This window comes from Heterocephalus glaber, unplaced genomic scaffold (assembly GCF_053883595.1).
Source record: "Heterocephalus glaber isolate CG9 unplaced genomic scaffold, H.glaber_assembly_v1.0 deba00001498, whole genome shotgun sequence".
In the NCBI taxonomy this organism is placed as follows: domain Eukaryota; kingdom Metazoa; phylum Chordata; class Mammalia; order Rodentia; family Bathyergidae; genus Heterocephalus; species Heterocephalus glaber.
Genome location: NW_028258321.1, coordinates 7,629,322 through 7,655,258, shown reverse-complemented (window position 1 = coordinate 7,655,258; position 25,937 = coordinate 7,629,322). Strand labels below are relative to the sequence as shown.

Sequence of the window (25,937 nt, the reverse complement as noted above, 5' to 3'; positions counted from 1 at the left end):
AAACCTTTGTGCACCTGCTTTCTTTTTTTTTTTTTAATTCTTTTATTGGTACATTGTAGGTATACAACACAATTACATTTCTCATTGGGAATTGTACCTTTACATAATGCATCTTGGTTCTTATTTTTTCCCCATTCCTAGCCCTCCCTTCACCCCCTCCACCCTTCCCTATTTACAAAGACTTTATTTCCATTTTTTCCATTTCTCAGCATTTTTCCTTTCCCTTCTTTCCTTTCCCCTGCCCCTCCCACTACCCCTACCCCTTTGGACCTTTTCTTCCTATTTTGCATTATTGATTATTCATTCTAACCATTGGTACATTTTAGGTATACAATATAATGACATTCATCATTGGAAATTTGCACCTTTACATAGTCTCTTGGTTCTTATTTTTCCCCCTTGCCCAGCCCTCCCTTCAACCCCTCCAGTCCTCCCTATTTACAAAGATTTTGTTCCTATTTTTCCATTTTCTCATATTAATTCCTACCCTTCTTCCTTTTCCCCTAACCCTCCCCCTTCCCCTTCCCCTTTGCCCCTTTTCTTCCTATTTCACATTACCTATTCATACATTTTAGTCCTTATTTACACTTTCAGTTTCTCACACCAGAGAAACTATTTGGTATTTATACATGTGTGTTCTATTTATTTCACTTAAGAGTATCGCCTCAATGTGCATCCATTTAGCTGTAAATGTCTCTAATTTCTCATTTTTTATGGCTGAGTAGTACTCCATTTTATTAAAAAATCCCCACATTTTCTTTATCCAGTCTCCAGTTGATGGGCATTTGGGCTGCTTCCAAGCTTTAGCTATCACAAGCTGTGCTGCTATGAACATGGGTGCACATATATCACTGCGGTACGATTCTGCTTTCAATTCATTCGGGTTCACAGCTCCCGTGCACTGCAGGGGTAATTCTTTGCCTGTCATTTCAATTCTGTTTCCCACGGTGGGTGAATGTTCCACATTCCCACCTAGACTGTATGACTGTCACCCTTTATTCTTTACACACGGAGCCCCTCCTGTCCCCACTCCTTCCAAGAAAGCTAGCCCCACAGACCCCCCTTGTCCCTGGGACAGAGGGTGGGAGATGCTGCACTGGGGCGAGACTGTCCTCAGGCCAGAGCCTCCAGACCTCAAGGAACTGCACAGTGTAAGGCTAGAGAGGGCAGCTGCCACCACATCCAATCACGTGACCCTAAAACAGTCCCAGCGACCTCCACGCCTCCGCCCTCAGCCCCACTGAACTGAGCAGCAGAGATGTAGGAGCCAGGAGGCCGCTCGGATCCGGCGGGCAGCCCAGCTCCCTGGCGATGGCTGCAAGACTCGCCCCGGCCGCCGAACAGGGCGGTGCCAAGCTCGCCCCGTTCCTCCCTGGGGTTACCACCGTTCACAGACCGGCTTGGGGGTTATTTACGTTCACTCTCCTGACAGAGCCTGACCCCACACAGCCAATCAGCGGCCACCCCGCCTATCTGCCAGCGTCCGCACCAATCAGGTGGCCTTGCCCCTGGAGGCCTGCCGGCACGTCCAACGCCCATAGCACAGGCCTTTCCTTCCGGCGCCAAGCGCCTGCTGCTCCGCTGGCCGCGGGAGCCGGGCGAGCCAGTCCTTGTTGCTCCTGGGCCGGAGAGGTCTCCTGGGTTGGGAGGCGCAGGCCTGCCCCCGGAGGAGACGCGGGCGCCCCAGACGCCCGCCCTCCCGCCCGCGCTCGCCCTCCCGCCCGCGCTCGTCCTCCCATCCGCCTGTTCCTCGGCGCGGGCTCCTGGCCGAGGAAACCGAAGCTCCAGTCAGCGGAGCAGCCGAGATGGGGCGGGCGGGGTGTCGCCGGCCTGCGGGGCGTGTAGGGGAGCTGTGACGCTGGCGTGGGCGAGCGGACCGCTTCTTCCGTGATAAGGAGTTGTCGGCTGAACCCAAGGGACAGAGCAGACTGTTTGAGAAAGATGCTCCGAGCCGAGGGACCAGACTTGGTCTGGAAGGTCAGATGGGGGCTTTGTCGCTACTGAGCTGAGGCCCCGTGGGAGCGGGCCCCCACCTCGAAGACCGCCTTGCTGGGAGCACTTTCGCTTTGGCGCAGAATCAGCAGTGGCCACCGGGATTGGATCTTGAGATGGTGGAGGAGAGCAGTCAGGACGCCTAAGTGTTAGCCCAGAGGACCGCAAGGAGGGCACCTGCACCAACCCGGGCGACCCGGTGGAAAGGAGCAGAGTTTGAAAAGGTAGAACCGCGGGGCGTGGTGTCGCACGCTTGTGATCCCAGCTCTCTGGAGGCAGAAAGGTCACTGCAAGTTCCAGGCCAACTTGGCCTACATAATGAGTTCAAGGCCAGTCTGAATCACACAGCAAGGCCCTGGCTCAAAAAACAAACAACAGGGCGGGGGATTTAGCTCAGAGGTGCTGCCTCCTGCCTCCCAAGCTCAAGGTCCCGAGTTCGATCTCCAGTACCGCAAAAAACAAAACAAAAAACCCAAAGACAGACTAAAGATTCAATGACAGGATGTTGGGAAGTAGCAACATAATAGGTAGAAAGGTCACATAGTGACAAAAAATAGACAAAAGGCAAAACTAGAGTAATGTAATTGAAAAATAATTCCACCAAGAGGGAGCAGGAAAACATAAATACCCATTCATGAAAAAGAACTTGGGAGGCTGGGGATTTAGCTCAGTGGTTCCACCGCCTGCCTCACAAGCAGAAGGACCCGAGTTCAATCCCTGGTACCAAAAAAAAAAAAGAAAGAAAAAGAAAAAGGACTTCGGTTAAATTTTTGTCTTTCGCTTTGTATGCTTTTTACTCCCCCTCCGCTGCTTTGATAAAATAAATTTGGCACAGCCATTTGAGGGACTACTATACAGCTGTTAAAATTATGTTGTGGGACTGGATACTGTAGTTCAGTGGTAGAACATGTGCTTAGCATGCGCAAGGCTGTGTCTCCAAATCTCATCATCAAACAACAAAAACCCCATTGTCATGGAAACACATTAATTGCCTAAAAATGCTCAGTGCATTTTAAGAGAAACATTTGAGTTAAAGAGTACTATGTATGCAGTTATGACATTTTAAAAAATTACATATGTACTCTGGTTTCTCTTCAGATTGAATAAGTCTTTCGCCTTTTACTAAAGATTTCCGTGGAAAGAAGTCTTGAGTTCTTAACTAATTTTTTGAGGCCTTGCTTTGGCAGGATTTAAAAAAAAATGTGACAGCAAAAAGGCATGAGAGGGAAAAAAAGACATGAGTGAACTTTTAGGGTGCGGGACCTGTTCTGTTTTGGTCGCAGTGGTAGTTACAACAGCCACAAATCCTCAAACTATAAGGCCAGTTTAAAAAGAGACAGCTGTTGCTAGTCTCAGCTTCATAGGGCTGCATCTTATAATGTAAGATACCAGAAAAATATGATTAAATTTACGTATGATGTTTTATAAAATGACTTGTTGCTCAAGAAGTATACTTTCTATATTTGGTTTCTTTGTATGCTTTGAGACAGGTCTCACTATGTAGCCCAGCCTGGCCTCGAACTTGTGGCGATCCTCCTGCCTCAGCCTCCTAAGTGCTGGGATTACAGGCGTGCACCACAATGCTGGACTTTCTATATTTGTAAATAATATTTGATCATGATAATGATAGAATTTAAATGTCTTCAGCCAAATAGACCTTCCAAAGAACAGAATCATGATATTTATATTTACATAATGCATTGAATTGATTTCTGCAGTCCACACTCGTATCTCTAGTAGGCTTGCCATTGTTCTGGGCATGGGAAATGCAGACAAGTAAGACATGAGCCTTGCCCTTATATAAGAAAATACAGTCAACTAGTCAGAAATTTGAGAGAGCAAAAAGAAGCTCTCCTTTCACACAGTTACTGCTTTTTTTTTTTTTTTTTTTGAGACAAGGTCTATTCTGGGTTGGCCTTGAGCTCACTGTGTAGCCCAGGCTGGCCTCAAACTCACAGCAATCCACCTGCTTCAGCTTCCGCAGTGCTGGGATTACAGGCATGTGCCACCACACCCAGCAGAAATTTTAGAAATGGATGTAACCTTTCTGCAAAAGAAGGTAAGAGGATATGAAGGATTTACAGGAACAGTGAATGGTCAGAGAAGTAAGGGAAAAAGGAGACCATCTCACATCTAATGATACAGACTTTACACCTTTGTGGTCTTGCCTAGTATCTTACATAGCACTATCTTAGCTGACTTAAAGCACACCTATGATCATATTTTTTTACCTGCTCTAGAGCCTGCAAGAATTATGTTAACTACTTAATAAAATCTAAATTCCTTAGGATGGTATTTTATCCCTGACATAATGAGGGCCAAACTTTTAAAAACACTTTATGAAAAATTCAAGATATAGATAGCCACCTAAATAATACATAGTTAAGTTTTACAACATTTGATCTGTACATAACATAATAGGAATTTTCTTGAGGCCCTGGATTTTCTCCACTTATTATTACATTTTTAATATTTTCCACATTGACACATGTATCTCATCAGTAGTACATAAGTTTCTACTGCTCCACTTTTCATCAACACTTGATTCCACCATACCTACTTGTTGACCTACTTCTGTAGATTTAATTCCCGTGTCTCTGTCTCTGTCAGTGTCTCTGTCTGCCTCTGTGTCTCTGTCTCTTTCTCAGTCTCTCCCTCTCTTTCAATTTCTTATTTACAGTGTAGTGGATAAAATCCAGGACACTCCACCATGGAGCTACATTGTCAGGCTGAAATTTTTTTGAGAGAGGGTCTTGCTAAGTTATCCAGGCTAGTTTTGAACTTCTTTTTCTTTCTTTTTTTTTTTTTTTTTGGTACTGGAGATTGAACTCGGGTCCTTGTGCTTGCACAGCAGGCGGTGAAACCACTGAGCTAAATCCCCGGCCGACGCTTCAAATATTTAAAAATTGCTAAATTGGACAGCTATTAGCTGTTGCCAAACTAACAGAAAGACTTTTTAAAAACATCGCTGACTCTTTTTTAGCTGTTTAATTTGTAGAGAAGAGGAGTTTATCTGGCTGGTGGTTCTAGAGGCTGGAAGAATGAGGGAAGGTCCTGCATCTGCTCAGGGCCTGCGGAGGCCTCTTGCTGCGCCCTAGCACAGTGGAGAGCATCACTCGGGGACGGGGACGGGACGGAGGGAGTGTGCTCGCTCAAGTGTCCTCTACAAGCAAGCAAACAAAAGGAAGGGATAAAACCCAAAAATAACAAAGAGAAAATTATTGAGTGTTTCCTTTTCTTCTTCCTAGTGCCACCCCAGGGACCCCGCCCTGGTGATCTTGTCGAACCCTAGTGACCTCCCAGAGGCTCCACCTTCAAATACCATCAGTGCACAAATTTGAGGACTAGATTTCTAACAACTGAAGTTTGGATGACGCATTCGAACTATGACAGAGGCTAAAACAACTTAAGTAGTGATCGAGGGAAAGACACAAACAGAAGCCCTTGGAGACGGGCAGACGGGGCAAGAGCTTAAAAAAAATCTGGAAAGGAAACTGAGGAAGCAGAAAGGCAAAGACTTGACAAATGAGAGGAACAAGAGGATGAGCCAGAGGATCAGATGCGGGAGCAGCCACGGAGTGAGATGCAGGCTGTGAGGGAAAAGACAGAGAGGGAGCGGAGGGAGGAGACGAAGACAAAAGCTGCGCCCGGCACCCCTGCCGGTCCTTTCCAGGGACACAGCTTCCTGGTGAGCTTCGCAAACTTGGAGAAACACCACGGACTCTTTTTTCAGTACCAGGGGCCAAACTCAGGACCTTGCATTTGGGAGGCAGGCGCGGTACCACTGAGCTAGACCCCAGCCCAGCACCACCGGACTCTGACCGTCACTTTCCCTATCCACTGTTCCCTTGCTGCAGTGGACACGGGCAGCATTTTACAATCCGGCCGACCCGTGGGGTGACCTAGGGTCCCCTTCCCCTCCTCCTCCTCCTCCTCCTCCTCCTCCTCCTCCTCCTCCAGCTCCTATTCCTTCTTCCCCTTCCCCTTCCCCTTCCCTTTCTCCCTCGCTGTGTCCCTCTCCCTCTCCTTTTCCTTCTTCGCCTTCTTCTTCTTTTTGAGCCAGGGTTTCTCCGTGTAGTTCAGGCTGGCCTTGAACTCACTGTGTAGCCCAGGCTGGCCTCAGACTTGTGGTAATACTCCTGCCTCGGTCTCCCGAGGGCTGGCATCACAAGCGCCCACCCCATGCCCGCCTTCTGCTCCTTTAGGAAATGTGATGTCGTCGTTTCAGAACACCCACCCCATGCTGACCAAGGAGCAATCTACCCACCAGCACAATGAAAAGCACTGCACATCTTTCGGCTGCAGATGCGAGGATGAAGAAGGGAGCGAGTGAGGGAGGACAGGGAGGCTGGTGACTTATACGCTCTCTATAGAATGAATCTCCCTTGTTCTAATACTGGGGACAATCGAAAGCCGTCTGCTTTGAGCCATTTAGCACATACAGTAGGCTTATAAAGGACCACTCAGGTCCGGGGAGCTGAACTCAGGTTACTTACATCAGACTTGCAGAAGTGTCACCATTGTGCCAGGCTTCAGGAGTGCCCTTGAGAGCACAGTGTCCTAGGGAGGGAGCTGCCAGCTGAACCCAGCAGAGCCCAGCCATCTAACATTCAGGGCCTGGTGAGGGAAGGCCTGCCGCGTGTCAGGTCATTGTCCACACTCAGCTCCCATCCCATATGGATCAGGGAGTTGGATTCTGCCCCAGACTTCTGTGAGAGGTGTGTGCTAACACTTAGCTCCAGGCCTGCGTGAAATAGGCTTCGTCCTTCTCCCATAGTTTTCTATGCATAGCTACCCAATGGCATTATCTATAAAGGTGAGATCAGAACATTGTAGATCCTGAGGTGGAAGCCTCTCCACATGGGCTTCTGCAGCCCTGTGTCCTAACCCAGGCTTGAGGTAGACAACGGTGGAGCCAGCAGCAAAGACGCCCCAGGGTCTCTGTGCCCCTGAGTCCTAGCCCTCACCTGGACACACCCACGGAAGCTGGGCTTGGAGCCAGTCTCCTGACCGGTCGACTCGACGGAGGTGGGGGTGCTGTCCCATCAAGGAGGAGGGAGGCTGGGATTTGCATATCCTAGTGAGAAGATTTTGGTTCCCTTCATGAGGGAATTCACTTGCATGTAGGCTTGGGACCAAGATGTGAAGAAAAGGAAGAAATGATGATCTTCATGAAGACATTTGCAGAACAATTGCAGTGTTTTAATTTTCTTGCAAGATTTCACAGAAACTCTCTTTTTGCAATCAAAGGATTAGCTGCCCTGAGAACCAGGAGGACACCTGCAAGAGTTGTGCTGTGCGGGGCTCTCAGCATGAAGACGAGGCTCCTGCTTCCCTCCACACGGACCTCAGATGGAGAAAGTGAAGGTCCTTGGGCTGTTTCTGGGGTGAGGGGCTGGGGGCCTCCGCAGCATGAGCAGGTGCTGAGACTCAGCAGGGCTCTTGGTGCTGGTGGGGCAGTGCTCAGCTGGGGCAGGACAGGATGGGGCTTCCTTTCTCCTGCCACAGCTCTGCCTTTAGGTCCACAGGCCTAGGTCAGCGCCCTGCCCACCTGCTCCATACCACACGCTGTCTGGGAGGACCAGGTGCCTCAGACTCCTGTAGTTGGGACCACCCGGAGGGTGCAATTCAATTATCTTGGGCTTCAGAGACCCACAGAATCCACCACCCGGCCCCCACTCCCTAGCCAGGTAATTAAATGAATGATGCAAAAAAGGAAAAAGGATTGGTCAAGCTTTTTTGGATGTAACTGAAAAGCATACTTTCTCATCTTTTATATTCATCCCAACAAAGGTAACCCTATTTTAAAGCCCTGTATTTGTATCCTGTGTGACCGAGACTAATTTAACCCAAAGTAAGACAAGCGTCACGCTCCGCCTGAGGCCAGCGGCCGCTCCTGCCTCTTGTGAGCATCACTCACCTCAAACTCTCACACATTGTAATACTCGAGAAGCTTAGGCCTGGAAGGGCTGTGTCTCCGTGGGTCGACCCAGGAGACTTTGCACAGAATTGTCCCTTTACATGAAGTCAGTGTCAGGCACAGCCAAAAGTTTTTGGGTTACCTCTTTGTAAATCAACAGTTGAGATTGTTGTTGTGCGTACGTGGGTGTGGCTGGAATCAAATGCCCTCTGTGACCAACAGTTCTTTCTTCACACTGCACTGCTTTCATGCTGGTTCTCATGAATAAAACATATTCACATGACAGCTTGTACTTTTCCGTCTTTGCTCGGCTTATGCAGATAGCCACTTCCTTCAGGCAGTGTGAGGAGAGTCTGGCCCCTGTGGGGAGTGCTATGAAGAGGCTCCCAGCAGCTCAGAGTTGTTGCAGAGCAAGCAGAGGGCCCACCCGGGAAAGGGAGGTGTCCTTGACTCTGGGTGCATAAATTAGTCCACCTGCTTCCCTTAACAAGCGTGTTTGCTTTCCAGGACAAAAGAAACCCCACTAAATTTCTCTTTCTGGGAACAGATGTCTGTGTACCCTGTCAGGCAGGCCGGCAGGCAGGCGGGCGGGCGGGCGGGCAGGCAGGCAGGAAGGAAGGAAGGAAGGAATTAGGGAGCGGGGAGGGAGGTAGGGAGGGAAAAGGGTGGTTCTTCAGAAAAACACAAACTTTGGCCAGTTTGGGAAAATGAACTCTCAGCACCCTGTACAGGGCATCCTGCCATCTTGGCATTTGCAGAGGAAGGGACTCGCCTGGAGGATCCTGTCCAGCAGGACAGCGGGGCGCTCTGCATGGAGCTGAGGCAGCCACAATGCCCAGCCCAAAGTGCGGGGGCACTGCGCCCACTGTACCCGGGGTGGGGGTCTCCAGCGGCTGACACTTGGCTGTAAAGTGACTGCTTGGCACCTGCCCGCTGTGCTCATAGCTGAATTTTTCCTCTGCCAACTTGGCTTATGACACGTTCACCCCCAATATATAGCACTATGACAACAGGCAAGCCCAGAGGGCTTATAAAACTCTACTTTCTGGGCCAGGGATTTAGCTCAGTGGTTCCGCCGCCTATCTTGCAAGCACAAGGTCCTGAGTTCGATCCCCAGTGCAAAAAAACCAAAACAAAACTCTACTTTCCTAATTTCTGTTTTTAGAATGATGGGGTAGAAAGCAACTGACCAGGGGGGTTGTACAACAGGCCCATGCTACCGCTCACAGGCCCGTGATGGAGAAGCAGGGAAGGCCGGGGACCTGGGTGTGTAAAGCAAGCTGGCAAACTGATCAATGAAATGCACCTTTATTTTCTTTCCTGTCACCTGGAGACACATGGGCCTTCTTACCCTTGAAGGCCTGGCCTGGATTTAGCATTCTCAAACCCCTCAGAGGCCCACAGCAGAATGTGGTGGTGTGGGATGAACCGGCCACCGGCCCTGGCCTCTGGCACCTGGCAGAGGGCAGATACCCCAATGCCAGCGAAATGCTGCATTCTTCACCCAATGGAGGATTCTTCACTGCCCTTGGGTGCAGCACCCCCCCAGGCGCCTCCCTCAGCAGGGTTCTTTCCATCCTCCTCGGCCTCCAGCAGGACACCCCACTTCTGCTCAGACTGCGGCTCCCCACTCGGGGCACCTCTCTACCTGCACGCCACCTAACTGCCGTGGAGATGCCACTCTGTTTACCTAATGTCATTTGGGTTGAAATCGTTCAGGAAGGGAAGGAAGAGGGGAGAAAGACAGAGAAGGGAGAGGGGAAGCACACTGGGTTACCGTCATTACGGAGAATATGGGAATAGTCTGAATCAATTTTTTTTTTTTTTTCGGAGACTGGGTCTCGCTTTGTAATTCGGGCTGGCCTTGAACTCACAATGTAGCCCAGGCTGGCCTCGAACTCATGGTGATCCTCCTGCCTCAGCCTCCCGGAGTGCCTGTATTATAGGAATGTGCCAAAGTCTGAATTAATCTTAATTCCACATTAGAAAATATTTACTTTGCATCTGAAAATGACAGAGAATAACTGAGTCCACCAACTTTTAACTATCATTTTTCCTGTTGGTAAGGTGAGCTCACACTGTGGCGTCACTGTAATACAGAAAAACTGAGAAAGGGTTTTCTCTAGGTGAACTGGCAAACGATTTGCTGTCTAGAATTAAACCTTTACAGGGTGAAGCCTGTGGCGCCTTCGCCTGGCTAGTTCTTGTGTTTGGTGAGTAGTGATAGGCAGAGGCCATGCCCACAGGCTCCCATTCCTGCTGGACAAAAGATCCCCCACTGATCTGCTGTATCTCCACTCCGCCCTTCAGCACACCCTGAAACGTGGGCAACATGTCATCCCTTTGTGGAAGAAACAGAAAAACAGAACACATCCCTGGAACACAGCTCCCGGTAAGTCTGCTAAATGCACATTTAATTGCACGAAAGACCGCAGTCCTTAAAGAGAGTGCTTAAAATGTCTCCTAGCTATGATTTATATGAGAAGTTCACTGAACAAATACCTACTGAAAACCCCCCTTGGGCCATGTCCTGCTGGGGAGATGGCAGTGAACCGGCTAGGAATGGCAGTGTGCTCTAGACAGAGGGAAAGGAACGTTTTCAGGCTTCAGCAGAGGAGCGTCCTGGCACTATGGGGAAGGAGGGCATGATGGAGAGACTTAGCACAGAGAGCGCCACGCAAGCCATGGGGAAGGCAAGTGAGAGCGAGTGTGGGAACATGGCCCTCGGAGCAACCTCCAGGACACGAAAGTGCAGGGCTAGGAGAAGAGTCACCGGCAGGAAGGTGGCCCATGAACTGGGTCAAAGGGCACCAGAAGATGATAGAGTCAGGAAATTCAAAGGAAGAATGTTTCCAAAATATCCAAGGACAGAGTACAAGGAGGAACTTGAAAGATCTTCATTGGCTGTATTTTTCTTATTCTAGAATCAGGCATGACGTCCTTCAATAAAGGAATGCGTATTTCAGTGGCCTGAGCAGAAAGACGGGTTTATTAGATGAAGTTTGAAGAACTCTGACAGGAAAGAACAAAAAGGAGGTTAGTCATCTCATCTGTGAGGAGGGGAGAGAACCGGAGAAAGTGGCTGCTTCGTTAACATCAGGAAACTTCAGGTTGCCTTTTCATGCGCAGACTGAGGCCAGAGGGACAGCATTAATGTGGCAATTGAAACTGGCCTGCTTGGAAAATTTGACTGCTACCTCTCGAATCCTGGCAGACAGCTGAGCTTCAGCATGGTGAGAAACTAACGCAAGTGACTCCGCTTTGATTTTTCGTCTGGTCTCTTGGAACCTGGTGCAGGAGCTCAGTCCACAACAATGCCCTCCTGTGGTTTCTCCTACAACACACAGTAAGTCCCCGACTTACTTACGAACGAGTTCCATTTCGGGAGAATGTTCGTAAGTCACATTGGTTCATAAGTCCAACAAAGTGTGTCTTACACACCTTTGACAGATACACAGCGTGTGTTGCTCTGAGCTTCCTAGCAGTCCCCTCCGCATCACTGCTGCTTTTCCTCTTGCTGCCGGACGCCCTGGGCTCCGGCTGGGCACTGGACTGCTGTGCACTGTCACACTGTACATCAGCGCACAGCAGCACAACTGTTACACTGTCCGGCAGACCCATGAGCTACTTCGATTTGTTCGATTTGTTTGTACGAAGGTTTGTAATGTGAGGTCTGTTTGCATCTGTGAAAGTTTGGAGACTTACCGTACATGGTGGAGTCAATCGAGCCCAATGCTTCCGAGATGTCAAACAATGGAGGAAAAGGACAAAGAGTCACACTACAGTGGCGGGCCAGAGCCAGACTGACTGGAGGTGAGAGTGGAGAGAAATTTGTTCAGCGAAAGCGGTCACTTCCTTTGTTAGGTGATGAGGCAGCTGTGTCTCGGAGGACTATTCAGAGAGCGGCAGATAAAATCGAACATTTTATTTCTATATTTCTGGGGTGCTGTGCTGGGTATTGAACTCAGGATCTTGTGCATGCTAAGTATGTGCTCCACCACAAAGCTACACGAGCCCCAGAAGGTGATTTCTTTAAAAAGAGGGAGACTAAAGTAGGACCTTATTCAAGCCCTTCAGGAGGAGACAACACAGGCTCAGGGCCAGGACGCCCAACGTGGGGCATCTGGAGGATGCAATTATTGTGTCATTTTGCCCTAGGTGGCCTGATCCCGGGCTTCAAAGAGGGTCAAGGGTTCCTGTCAGGACTGTCAGTTGACCAGTGGAACGGCTCCTCCCATGAACTGATCTTGTTAAGTCCTTACTGAAATAATAGACGATAAAGCCCTCTTGAGACATTCCAGCACATTTCTGTCATCTCAACCTCTCCTCTGCAATGATGCTATGCAGTACAGAGAGCAAATCACATCTAACAGTAGGATCAGAACCTCTGTCAGCTGAGCAGACAGACAAAGTCACGGTTAACTGTCTTTTGGTTTAGGGATGGGATTTGCCGTGAGTCACCACACCCACCTGTGTGGGAGCCCTAAGCCTTTCTGCCCATGGTAACACTGCAGGGTGACACTGCCTTGCCTAAGGGTGCTGCATCAAACGCTAACCTAGCCTACCACTTCCCATGCAGCTTTACGCACTCAGCCCATTGCTGAGGAGACTCTCTTGGGAAAGTGCTCTGCTCTTGCTATCTGGTCAGGAAAAGTTGGTGCGAAAAATGTCTTCGCAAGCCTTTAGGACACAAAAGCAGACCTTCGAACATCCCAGACCTCTGACGTCTGTCTCACACTGAGCCCTGAGTGCCCTTGGATCCTCCTAGCCCTGCAGTCAGGGTGCCGAACACTCCCCTGCTCTGTCTGGCAGTCAGCTCTCAGCTACTTTGATTCCTGAAGCCATAGCTTTTTAGTCTAAGGGGATGGAGGGAGAACAGCCCCCTCCTCTGGGCAGTGCAGTCAGACACACACACACACACACACACACACACACACGCACACACGCACACATCGCCACATCCTCACCCCTACCACAGAACTAACTCCTGGCTCAGAAGAGGCTAAAGTTGCTCTGAGCAGAAATGTGGACTAAAGAGCAGAGAAAGGCAGATGGCAGTCTCTTGTTAATAGGTGTGTTAGTTCAGAAGTGAGGCAAAATCAACAAAGAAGGAAAGGATAGGAAAAATTTAAAAAACAAACAAACAAAAAACAAGGAAAAGATAGGAAAGCTGGCCTTCCCATATTCTTTGGTACCTGCTCACATGTTTTTGTGCATCTGTGTTTTCACTCAGCCCTGTTCCCTATGGACATTTGAGATAATGAGGTTTAAGGGATTTACAGATAAGCTCAAAAACACCAAGACTGGAGCTCCAAAAATGATAAATCTTCATTTCCCTTAATCTTTACTCAGCTCTTCTGCCCAGCAAGTTTTTCTGGACACCAAAACCCCTTCTACGAACATTTTCATTTATCTTACAATCTAGCAGAGGGCCCTTAAGTGAATTCCCTGAAATGCATTCAATCAGCAAATACTTATTAGTTTCCTTTTATTTTAATTTGGTATCAAGCCCTGTAATGCAGATGCAAATTAGACAGCACCATGGGCTTCACAGAACCTACGGTTTAGTGATGAGGAGAGGGTAAGTTTTCTGGAGCAGTGACCGTACACAGATGTCCCTTGTAGACTCAGTCCAAACACACCCGTGCAGGCTGGCATAGATGATGGCACGGCTACATTTTATCTATTTTCATTGCTGTTGTTTTCCTTTGTTTTGGGGGACAGGGTCTCTCTGTGTAGTTCAGGCTGCTCTTGAACTCGCTATGCAGCCCAGGCTGGCCTCAATCTCACACAGACCCTCCTGTCTCAAGTGCTGGACTTATAGGCATATGCCAGTCCTCCCAGTAACAGGTAAAATTTCAAACTGGTACTTAAGGGAAGGGCGTTCCCCACTGATTTAAGCAAACTTATCAATTTTGAGAGTCAAAGCCACATCTGATAATAAGCACTGTCTGTGGTGAATAGAAGAATAGAATAGAATAGAATTTTCTATTCTCCCTTTTGGCTTCTCACTTTGGCTTATTTGTTCGCTTGTTCGTTGCAGTAGTGGGGGTTGACCCCAGGTCCTCACAGGGAAGTACATACAGCCTCAGCCCATTTCATTTGTTATTCTGAGGTCTTCCTGAGTCATTACATTGATAGGGTGGGCTCAGACTCACAATCTTCCTGCTTCAGCCTCCCAGAATGCTGGGATGGCAAGCGTGTGCCACCACTTCCACATGTTCTGTTGGCTTTGTTTGTTTTATTTAAAAAGCCACGTACTAACTTAGTCTGTATAATTCATATTGAACAACAGCTTTAAAAGCTGAGTTTCGACATACCTATTTGGTTAATTCATTTGACTATCATGACAATGATCTTACAGTTTATTATTTTGAATTTATTTTTATTTAATTTTGTCTGTTTCATTGTTAGTTTGCTTGTTTGTTCGAGACAGGGTCTCACCATATAGTTCACGTAGCCCAGGTTGGCTTTGAACGCGAAGTGACGCTCTTGCCTCGGCCTCCCGAGTGTGTGGGTTACAGGTATGCGCCACCACGCCTGGCTTGTTTTTACAGTTCAAGAATTGGGCTCCTCTCTGAAAACACTTGGGACTTTTTTTTTTTTTTTTGGTACCGGGGTCACACTCGGGACCTTGCGCTTGCGAGGCAGGCGGCGGAACCACTGAGCTAAATCCCAGGCCCACACTTGGTGCTTTTAACTGAGCCACACCATGAAAATGACACTAACTTCAAGATGTTTTATCCCAACAATTATTTGATATTTATTTTTTCTTTTATTTTCTAACTCTGTCCAAGAAGTTTTGACTAACTTCTAACTCATAACCTGTATGTCTTAATGAATGCCCAGTAGATTTATGCACAGCCATGTGTAGCCCATGAGTTCAAAATCAAGTTATCTTGTGTGTATTAAATACTCAATCAACATTTCATTACTTCATCTAATAACATTTATTGGGCCACCCTACAGGGCAGGCATTGGCAGACAGACAAAAGACCCTGCCGCAGTAGACTGACATTTTAGTGAACTTTACATTCGTTTAACCAAAATTCTCAAGAAACCAGGGCCGGGCATTTAGCTCAGTGGTTTCGCCACCCGCTGCGCAAGCTCAAGGACCCGAGTTCGATCCGCAGTCCCCCCCCCCAAAAAAAAAAGAAACCAATTTTGAGACTGACACAAAAATAAAGACAAATAGCAAGACTCTCCCATCACTGCACACCGTGGTATCCCTGGCTGTCCAAAAGGTCCCTGCTATGCTAGGTTCCAACCTCTCTCATTTGGTGTACAATGGTATTAAGTTTCATAATTTCAGAGGCCTTATGGATTGAATGATGGAACAGCGTATCATATGTAACAGGCACTTACTTACGTAACTATAGAATATTTACACATAATAAAAGCACAGATGACAACCATTTATTTATTTTTGCCGTGCTAGGAATCAAATCCAATGCCTCACCCATGCCAGGCAAGCGCTCTCCCACTGAGTTACACGAGTAACCTCCTAAAGAAACATGCAGGAGCCGCTCTAAATTTTGATGCCTTTTGCAGGTTCAGTAAGTATGGAATTGCATATCATGTTCCGGGTAGCGATTCTGGGGTATTGCAGGGCCCCGAATCACTAAGAGAGATTAAATTGGGTGCAAACATCATAAAAGTGTGGGTGTCCCAGAGAGACAGGCAGACGGGGGCATCGAGGACCATATGCATAATTAGAGCTCCACTGCCGGCCCAACCGCATTCTTTCAACACGCACCGCGGGCGGAAATATCCGCGGGCAAGAGGCCCGATCCACTCATTACCGCCTGGCTCGTGGGTCCCAGAGCAGAGCTTTCCAACACCTGTCTGACGGCGGTGCCATCGCCGACTGTGTTCACGGTCGCACGGTGCCGCGGGGTGCACCGAGTTTCACCCGGATCGAGCCGAGCGGCTTTGGCCTCAGCACGAGGCTTGCTCTTCCCCTCGCAGCCGGCCTCCCCGGGTCCTTCGGGTTTCGCGGCGTGGAGGTCCTGGCTTCTGGCCGGGCACCGACGCTGCCGGCACCCGGAGCGAGCGTGGGGACGCGCTGCCCCCTGCAGGCCGCGCGGACACCTGCAGGCCGACGTCGGTTCGGGCTCTCGGGGCGCGCAGGACCGCTGCCCTCCGCCACGCGGCGCTGCAGTCGCGAGCGTCCTTGGCCCGCCAATGGACAGCAGGAAAGATGCGGTGACAGCGAGAATGAAAGGGTCAGGGAGGGATCCAGGCAAGTGGAGGAAGGAGAGGCGGAGGAAGAAAGCCAGCAGGCGCTTTCTGCCAGGAGGGGGTTCGCTAGCACCGCGCGTCTGACCCATCTCCACCGGGAAAGTTGTCCCTTCCCCTGGCGCCCAGCCATTGGTTCTGGGATAGCTTCATCCAATATTGTTCCAAACCTGGCTGAACAACAGAAGCACCAGGGAGGCTTTTAAAAGGCATACAGATTCCCAGATCTTATCCCAAGAAACTCATTCATAAATTTGAGGCGGGGCCAGGTCATCTCTTTTTAAGAAGCTCACCGGGAACCACTGGTGTATTTTTAACGTCCGGATTGTTTTGGGACAACGAATATTGAAGCCGATGAAACAGCAAACAGCAAGTGGCGGGGGATGGCCACATGTGTGTTTACTAGAAAGAATAAAAGAGCAGCTCTCCAGCAGTCGGAGAGAGCTGTTCCCTAAGGCGGACACTGCAGACGTGTAGGTCTATTGGGGTTTTCTACAGTCTTTGGGACCAGTGTAAGTGACAGAAAGCAGAGACGCTCCTGGTTGCAGGTAGGCCTTTGAGGTCTGGAAAGCAAGCTGCTTCATTTGCATTTTACTTCCTCCAAGGTGTCCCATTTGGTTAGGGACCTGTTCTTTTTGTCTCTTGCATTTCATTAGGCCGGGTAGTCTGTTTTGGTGTGCTAATTTGCTTAGGCCCTGACTTTCCGTTTACTTTAACTATTCAGCACCTGTGCCCTATCTGCCTAAAGTCCCCTGTCTCCTGGCTTCATTTACACAGACCACGGAGAAGTTATGTGGAGGGGAATCGGTCCTTGCAGGACTCTGGGAGCAGGGGTTCGCCCTCAGTCCCATGAGCACAAGCCCACGGCCAATGCATCCCAGGAGACAGGCGCCTGCCCTGCCGACTAAGCTCATCTGTGTCCTCCAGGAACCTGCCTGCCTGCGTGGCCTCTGCTCAGGGTCCCCTGCAGCCCGGGCTGTGGCCCTACAGATCGCCCTTCCCTACAGCACCCCACTGGCTCCCTTCTGCATACTGTGCATTCAGGGACAGAGCCTGGGTTTGAATCCGATCTCAACAACACATTCGCTGTGAGACAACAGGAAGGTCCCTAACCTCTCCGAACCCTGATGTGCACCGGGAGTCCACACACACCTGCCCCCGAAGGCCGTTAGAAGGCTTGGTGAGGCCGTGTGACATCATGGGCACCCATGCGTGTTACTCATGAGTAGTGTCGGTGGGGGGGGGGGGTTTGCTGTTTGCTGCCTTCACCTCTACAGCTTCCCTCCTGTGGCCTTGGTGATGGGCAGCTTTAGGCAGGTGTTCTTTCCTCATCCTAAAGTCCCACTTTAGGTCAGCTGCTTGGCCTTTGCTCCAATAACCTGGAAAGAAGGCAGACCAAAGGAAGTGTCCTTCCTCTTCCAGTCAAGGCAGCTGGATAACCACTGTATTCTCCGTCCATCTCCACTTTCATCCACCCCCTGTCTCGCACAGTGATGTCCTTGGAACTCCCTTCAGCAGTGGCTTTCAAAGGTTGGGAGCAAAGAGCACATATTAAAGGGGGAACACATTAAAGTGCCATTTCCTGAGTGACTCTGCAAGATTCTGAATTGGTGCACTGGATGCAGAGCCCACGAACCCTCAATTTAACACCTCCTTGTTCGAACCCAGAGAGAAACATGGTCTCATAAGTGACCCAGTCCCAGGTTACACTCTCCAAAGCTGTCAGGGCCAAGCAAACAACATGGGAGGTGGGAGGGAGGAGGGACAAAGGGGCAGGATTTACCAAACAGAGCTAGATGGCGCGTGCCCTGCCTATCTCCTTGACCTGCTTGCAATGAGATTTAAGTGCATTTGAAACAGTTTGCTAGACAAATAAAACTTGCCTGTGAGCCCAGAGTAGGAAAGCAACTAGCTCAGTGTGATTCAGGCTGTGGCGGAAAGGAGCCAGACGCCTCCTCCTTTGGCCCAACATTAATCCTGGTTCCCGGGGTGTGGTGGCGCATGCCTGTAATCCCAGCACTTGGGAGGCAGAGGCAGGAGGATAGTGAGTGAAGGGTCAGGCTGAGCTGCATAGCAAGACCCTGTCTCACACAATTTAACAAAAAAAGAAGAAGATTAAACCTCATGCCCAGTTGGGGAAATGGAAGAGCAGCCCTGAGAAATCTCAGGCCAGAGGGACCCTTTGCCTTCACTACACTCCAAGCGGGATTTGCTTAAAGCAAAGCCTGCGCACAAATACCCCAAGTGCTTGTCATGGGCTTGAACATGAGCTAAATGTTTACTTTCAAGTCACTAGAAGCTCTCTGTATCCTTTGAAAAGACGATCCACTTAGCGACTATTGTGCTTTGTGTCTAGATGTCCCCCCAAAGCCTGCTGTGCTCATAGCCTTTTGCAGATGTGGCTTGATCTAGATTGTGTGATGCTGGAACTGATTCATGATGCAGTGCTAGGCTCAAGGGCACTAGGATTAGGGTGTTAGTGCTACCCACCTTAAGTAGTCTGAATAAGATGAAAGGGGCAGGAAGACACTATTAAATTCCCTGTTGCTTTACTACCATCTCTCTGCCATGAATTGTTCTCTTTTTCAGTTACCCTCTGCCAAGCTGCCTTGCTTTGGAGCCAGCTGATTATGGACTGAAACTTCTACAAACTGTGAGCTAAAGAAACTTTTCTCCCTTTAACTTTGAGTGTTGAGTATTTTTGTCTCAGAAATGAGAGAATAGTAACTAACATAGTGACTATGATCAATAGCAAAAGCTATTGGAATTTACCGGTCTTTAGAGACATCCCCAAGAGTATTCCTGTTAAGTGGAAAACAAAGCTGTGAGATGGGTGTGTGGCTCAGTAGTGCAGCTTACTTAGCATGCCTGAGGCCCTTGATTCTATCCTTAGCACTGCATTTATATAAAATCACCATGATCAGCCTGCTGCAGACAGGCAGGTATGTGGATGTGGTCCCGAGGTTGCCAGTCTCGCAGAAAACACCGATTCAGCCTGTGCCCCAGCAGCAAACCACTGGACACCCCCCTGCCCCACTCCTTCTGCCTCTTCTCTGTACAGCCACCTGGTTCCACACTACAAAGACGCAGAGGACACCGGACCACCAGGCCACTGTACTGGAGCTAATCAAGTTCTCAGCATTTAAAGAATTCCTGCCCAGAGGTAGGGGCTTCTAAGCCACCGTCCAACTGCTCCTGGTCCAGAGGAAGGGGCTTTTGGGCCACCATCCCTACTACCGCTCCCGGCCTCTGGCCCACCTCTCCCAGCTCAGAGGAGGTGAGCCGTGCAGATGCCAACAACACACCCCCTGCTCCCCCAGACAAAATGAGAAAACACATAAATACATCTCAAAACCAGACTTCCAGATCACCTACAGCAACCCCAAAGGGAAATGAGATGGAACACTCTGGTACTCAACCACCTGGACCCACTGAACTGGCAACAAAGGGGGATCTGGAAAAAATGAAATCAGAAATAATTTCTCAGATAACAGGAGAAATTGTGCCCCTAGTGCAAGACATGAGTAATAAATCTAGAGAGGAGCTCAGGAACATGATGGAATCCCAACATAGGAAGCAAATGGAATCCATAAAACAGATGCAAATAGATTTCCAGGAGATGAAAAACTACATTGAAAGTCTACACAGCAGAATGAGCCAATGTGAGGACCGAATTTCAGATATAGAAGATAAGACTGGAATTAATGACCAGGAAAAGAAAAATTGTTTCAAAATTATAAAGGAACATGAGAAATCAATCCAGCAGCTGCTAGATGATGCAAAGAAGAATAACATAAAACTGATTGGAGTCAGTGAAGAAACAGGAGAGAGTGCAGATGACATAAAAAAATCTCTTCACAGAAGTAATGGCAGAAAACTTTCCAAGCAGGGGAAAAGAACTTGACATGCAGATAAGTGAGGCATATAGGACTCCAAATAGCCTTGATCAAAAAAAAATCTACACATAGGCATATAATTGTTAAGATTCCATAAACTCACCAGAGGAACAAAGTTCTACAAGCAGTTAGAGAAAGGAAACAAATCACATACAAAGGAAAGCCCATCAGAATCACAGCAGACTTCTCAACACAAACCATCAAGGCAAGAACAGCTTGGAGTGACATATTCCAAACCCTTAAGGAAAACAGCCTCCAACCCAGATTGATGTACCCTGCAAGACTATCTTTCAAAATGGATGGAGAAATAAGATACTTTCATGACAAAGAGCACCTTAGGAACTTTGTGAATACCAAACCAGCACTCCAAAGAATTTTATACAATATCCTAGGAACAGACATTGAGGATCACAACCCCAGGAAGCAAAGCAAAATGAACCCATCTGGCATGACAAGAAATTAAATGTAAAGGGGGAGAACCCAACAAGAAGAAAAAGTCATGGCAATGATAAGTCAATACATTTCAGTTATAACCATTAATGTTAATGGTCTCAATTCACCAATCAAAAGAAACAGACTGGCAGAATGGGTCAAGAAGCAAAATCGAACAATATGCTGCATACAAGAAACACAGTTGATTCAAAAGGAAACTCATAGACTGAAAGTTAAAGGGTAGAAAACAATACTCCACGCAACAGGAACCAAAAAAAAAAAAGCAGGAGTAGCTATCCTCTTGGCAGATCAAGTAGATTTCAAACCAACACTGATTAAGAGAGATGAAGAAGGATACTACATCCTTGTAAAGGGAACAATCCAACAGGAAGAGATGACAATCATAAATATCTATGCACCAAACACTAGTGCACCCAACTATATAAAACAAATACTAACGGACATGAAAAGTCATATATGCACTAATACAATTGTAGTGGGGAACCTCAACACCCCACTGTCACAAATAGATAGATCCACTAGACAAAAAATAAGTAATGAAATACTAGAACTCAATCGAACTCTTGAACAAATGAACTTAACAGATGTTTACAGAGTGTTCCACCCCACAAAATCAGAATACACATTCTTCTCAGCTGCACATGGGTCATTCTCCAAAATAGACCACATACTCACACATAGAACATGTTTAAGTAAGTGCAAAGGAATTGAAGTTATCCCCTGTATATCATCAGACCATAGTGTGATGAAATTGGAGATCCATAGCAAAAGAAACTCGAAAAATTTCATAAACACATGGAAATTGAACAACACACTTCTGAATAGCCAATGGGTCACAGAGGAAATTGAAGAAGAAAGCAGACAGTTCCTTCAATTAAATGACAATGACAATACAACATATCGGAATCTATGGGACCCAATGAAAGCAGTCTTACAAGGGAAATTCATAGCAGTGAATATGCATATTAGGAAAACAGAACAAGCCCAATTAAATAACCTGATGCTGAACCTCAAGCTTCTAGAAAAAGAAGAGCAGGACAAACCCAAAGCTCATACAAGGGAGGAAATTATAAACATCAGAACAGAAAGCAATGCAATGGAGACTAAGAGAACAATACAAAAAAATCAATGAAGCCAAGAGTTGGTTCTTTGAAAGAATCAACAAAATTGACAAACCCCTAGCCAACCTTATCAGAACAAGGAAAGAAAAGGCCCAAATCCATGCAATTAGGAATGAAAAGTGTGAAATTACAACAGACCCAGCAGAAATCCAGAGGATCACCAATACATACTTCCAGAACCTATATGCCAATAAGATGGAAAACACAGAATGGACAGATTCCTAGATATGTATGAATTACCAAAGTTGAACGAAGAAGACCTAAAAATTCTAAGCAACTCAATATCAATCAATGAAATTGAAAGCATAATTAAAAACTTAACAACTAAGAAAAGCTTGGATCCTGATGGCTTCACTGCTGAATTCTACAAGACATTTAGAGAGGAACTACTGCCACTACTCTTTAAACTCTTCAATGAAATTGAAAGGGAAGCAATACTCCCCAATTCATTCCTAGAAGCAAGCATCACCTTGATCCCCAAAGCAGAGAAAGACACAATCGAAAAGGAGAGCTATAGGCCAATCTCACTAATGAACATAGATTCAAAAAATCCCTAATAAGATACTGGCAAACAGAATGCAGAAGATCATCAAGAAGATCATACACCCTGATCAAGTGGGATTCATCCCAGGGATGCAGGGATGGTTCAACATATGCAAATCAATCACTGCAATACACTATATCAATTAGAGCCAAGGACAAAAACCATATGATCATCTCCATAGACGCAGAAAAAGCATTTGACAAAATCCAACATGCATTTATGATAAAAACCCTACAAAAAACTGGAATAGATGATCTCTACCTCAAACTGATAAAAGCCATCTATGAAAAACCAACAGCCAGTCATACTAAATGGTCAAAAATTGAAATCCTTCACACTAAAATCAGGAACAAGACAAGGATGTTCACTATCACCACTCTTGTTCAATATAGTATTGGAAACATTAGCCACAGCAATTAGACAAGAGAAAGAAATAAAAGGAATAAAGATAGGAAATGAGGAAGTCAAATTGTCATTATTTGCAGATGACATGATACTCTATATAGAAGACCCCAAGAATGTCATGAAAAGCCTTCTAGACTTAATAACTAAATTCAGTAGAGTAGCTCGATACAAGATCGACACACAAAAATCAATAGCTTTCCTGTACACAAACAAGAGACTCACCGAGAGAGAAATGGAGCAAACAATTCCTTTCACAATGGCATCCAAAAATTGAAATACCTATTAATCAACCTAACGAAAGAAATCAAAGACCTCTACTCTGAAAATTATAGCACTCTGAAAAGAGAGATTGAAGGCGATACTAGAAAATGGAAAGACAACCCTTGCTCCTGAGTAGGAAGACTCAACATAGTGAAAATGGCCAAACTTCCAAAACTGCTATATAGAAATGCAATCCCAATTGAAATCCCGGCAGCATACTTCATGGACATTGAGAAAACATTTGGAATAAGAAGAGACCCAGAATAGCAAAAGGAATTCTAGGCAACAGAGGCATGCCAGGGGTATCACAATCCCCAACTTGCAACTATACTACAAAGCTACTGTGATAAAAACAGCATGGTACTGGCAAAGAAACAGACCTGAAGACCAGTGGAACAGATTAGAAGATGCAGAAACTACTCCAGACACACTCAGCCTCCTCATCTTCAACAAAGGAGCTGAACACCCTCACTGGAGGAAAGATAGCCTCTTTAATAAATGGTGCTGGAAAAATTGGGTTTCAACTTGCCAAAGATTAAAACTAGACCTATATCTCTCACCATGCACTAAGCTAAAATCAAAATGCATTAAAGATCTAAATATTAAAATAGAAATGCTGAACTAGTTGGAACAGAGGTTAGGCAGAACTCTTGAAGACATTGGTATAGGAAAAGATTTTATGAACAAAACCTCAGTTGCCCGTGAACTAGCACAAACAATCAACAAGTGGGATCTCTTCTTATTAAAAAGCTTCTGCACAGCAAGAGAAACCACCAGCAGTGTGAAGAGCCAACCCAAAATGTGGGAAAAAAATCTTCACCTGCTTTTCCTCAGACAAAGGTCTACTATCTCGAATCTATAAAGAACTTAAAAAGATCAGACCTCCCAAATTTAAAGACCCAACCCGAAAATGGGCATCTGACATGAACAGACATTTCTCAGACAAAGAAGTAGAAATAGCAAATAAGTACATGAAAAATGTTTAACATCACTGGTCATTCAAGAGATGCAAATGAAAGCAACGCTGAGATGGCACCTCACTCCAGAAAGAATGGCTGCTATCATGAAATCAACCAATAACAAATGCTGGCAGGGCTGTGGGGAAAGAGGAACCCTGCTCCACTGCTGATGGGAGTGCAGACTGTTGGAACCACTGTGGAAATCAGTATGGAGATACCTCAAAGAACTAGGACTGGAAGTCCCATTTGACCCCACTATTCCACTGCTGGGTATCTTCCCCCAAAAATTAAAAGAATCATACCACAGTGATATATGTGTGCCATGTTCATAGCAGCACAGTTTGTGATAGCTAAAACTTGGAAACAGCCCAAATGCCCATCAACTAGAGACTGGATAAAGAAAATGTGGTTTTTTTATAAAATGGAGTACAACTCAGCCATAAAAAATGAGAAATTAGAGACATTTATAGCTAAATGGATGCACATTGAGGTGATACTCTTAAGTGAAATAAATAGGACACACATGTGTAAATACCAAATAGTTTCTCTAGTGTGAGAAACTGAAAGTGTAAATAAGGACTAAAATGTATAATAGGTAATGTGAAGTAGGAAGAAAAGGGGCAAAGGGGAAGGAAGCGGGAGGGGGAGGGGAAAGGAAAGAAGGGAATGGGATTAATATGAGAAAATGGAAAAATAGGAACAAAATCTTTGTAAATAGGGAGGAATGGAGGGGTTGAAGGGAGGGCTGGGCAAGGGTGAAAAATAAGAACCAAGAGAGACTATGTAAAGGTGCAAATTTCCAATGATGAATGTCATTATATTGTATACCTAAAATGTACCAATAAAATAAAATTTTTAAAAAAGGAAAAACTGCAATAAAAATGTTAACCAGAAGGTTAAAAAAAATCCACAAAAAATGACAGAAGCCAGGTGTGGCGGCACACATCTGCAATCCCAGCACCCAGGAGGCTGAGGCAGGGGGATCCTGAGTTCGAGGCCAGCCTGGGCTGCACAGTGAGAACCCATCTCCAAAAACCAAAAAGAGAAAGAAAGATTACAAAACACATAAAAAGAAAGCAGCATGAGTGTGAGCTAGAAAGAAAAATAAAATGAGAAATTGACTAAAAAGAGTTTAGACATTTGAATTATCTAGCACAGGATTCAAAATAAATATCTTGAGGCTGGCACAGTAGCACACACCTGTGATCCCAGCACTCAGGAGGCTGAGGCAGGAGGATTGCTGAGAGTTCGAGGCCAGCCTGGGCTGCACAGTGAGTTCAGGTCCCACCTGAACTACAAAGCAAGACCCTGTCTCAAAAAAAAAAAAAATGCAAAATAAATAAATAAATAAAAATATCTTTTTTTTGGTACCAGCAATTGAACTCGGGACCTTGTGCGTGGAACCACTGAGCTAAATCCCAGGCCCTAAATATCTTCATGAGTATTTAATAATATTTATATCTTAATATCTTAAAAATAAAAGCCTGTAAAATTACAGCAAAGATTTTTAAATAAGCATATAAAAGTATCGAAGTGGGCCGGGGATTTAGCTCGGTGGTTACACCACCTGCCTTGGAAGCGCAAGGTCCCGAGTTTGAGCCCCAGTTCCAAAAAAAACCAAAAACAAAAACTATTGAATTGAAAAACATACCAAATGAAATTTAAAACTCAATGGAAATGTTTAGCAGCAAAAGCCAAGAAAAAGAAAACCAGTGAACTGGAAGATAGATGTGAAAAATTATCCAAAATGCAAACAGAATGACAAATATGAAAAAGAAGAAAAGGGGGGTAGAGTGAGGAAGCATTAACATAGATTCAATCACAACTCCAGAAGAAGAGGAGCAAGATGATGGGGCAAATGCAATACTTGAAAAAGAAAATGGCTGAGAATTTTCTAGAACTAACAACAAGAACAACAAGAACAACAACAGCGCAGCAAACCACAGACTGAGGAAACCTAACAAATCACAAGAAATGCAAGTAAAAATAAACCCACCTTTGCAGACAGCATAGTGAAACTGCAGAACACTCAAGGCAAATAGCATCTTCAAGGCAGTGGGGCAGGAAACCGTTCAAAGGAATGATTATTAAACTTACAGCTGACGTTCCAACAGGAGTGGCAAAGGTCAGGGAACAGTGGCAGGGTGG

The 25,937-nt window shown here is 46.5% G+C and overlaps 1 long non-coding RNA gene and 1 other non-coding gene across 2 annotated transcripts; both read left to right on the top strand.

Annotated features, from left to right (window-relative positions):
- Nucleotides 1-1,284: 1,284 nt before the first annotated feature.
- On the top strand, nt 1,285-8,195 carry LOC147825506 (uncharacterized). Its single transcript, XR_015440694.1, has 2 exons — nt 1,285-2,216; nt 5,241-8,195. It is a non-coding gene; the product is annotated as an uncharacterized LOC147825506 (long non-coding RNA).
- On the top strand, nt 3,071-3,183 carry LOC147825507 (U5 spliceosomal RNA). The gene has a single exon (XR_015440721.1). It is a non-coding gene; the product is annotated as a U5 spliceosomal RNA (small nuclear RNA).
- Nucleotides 8,196-25,937: the final 17,742 nt, after the last annotated feature.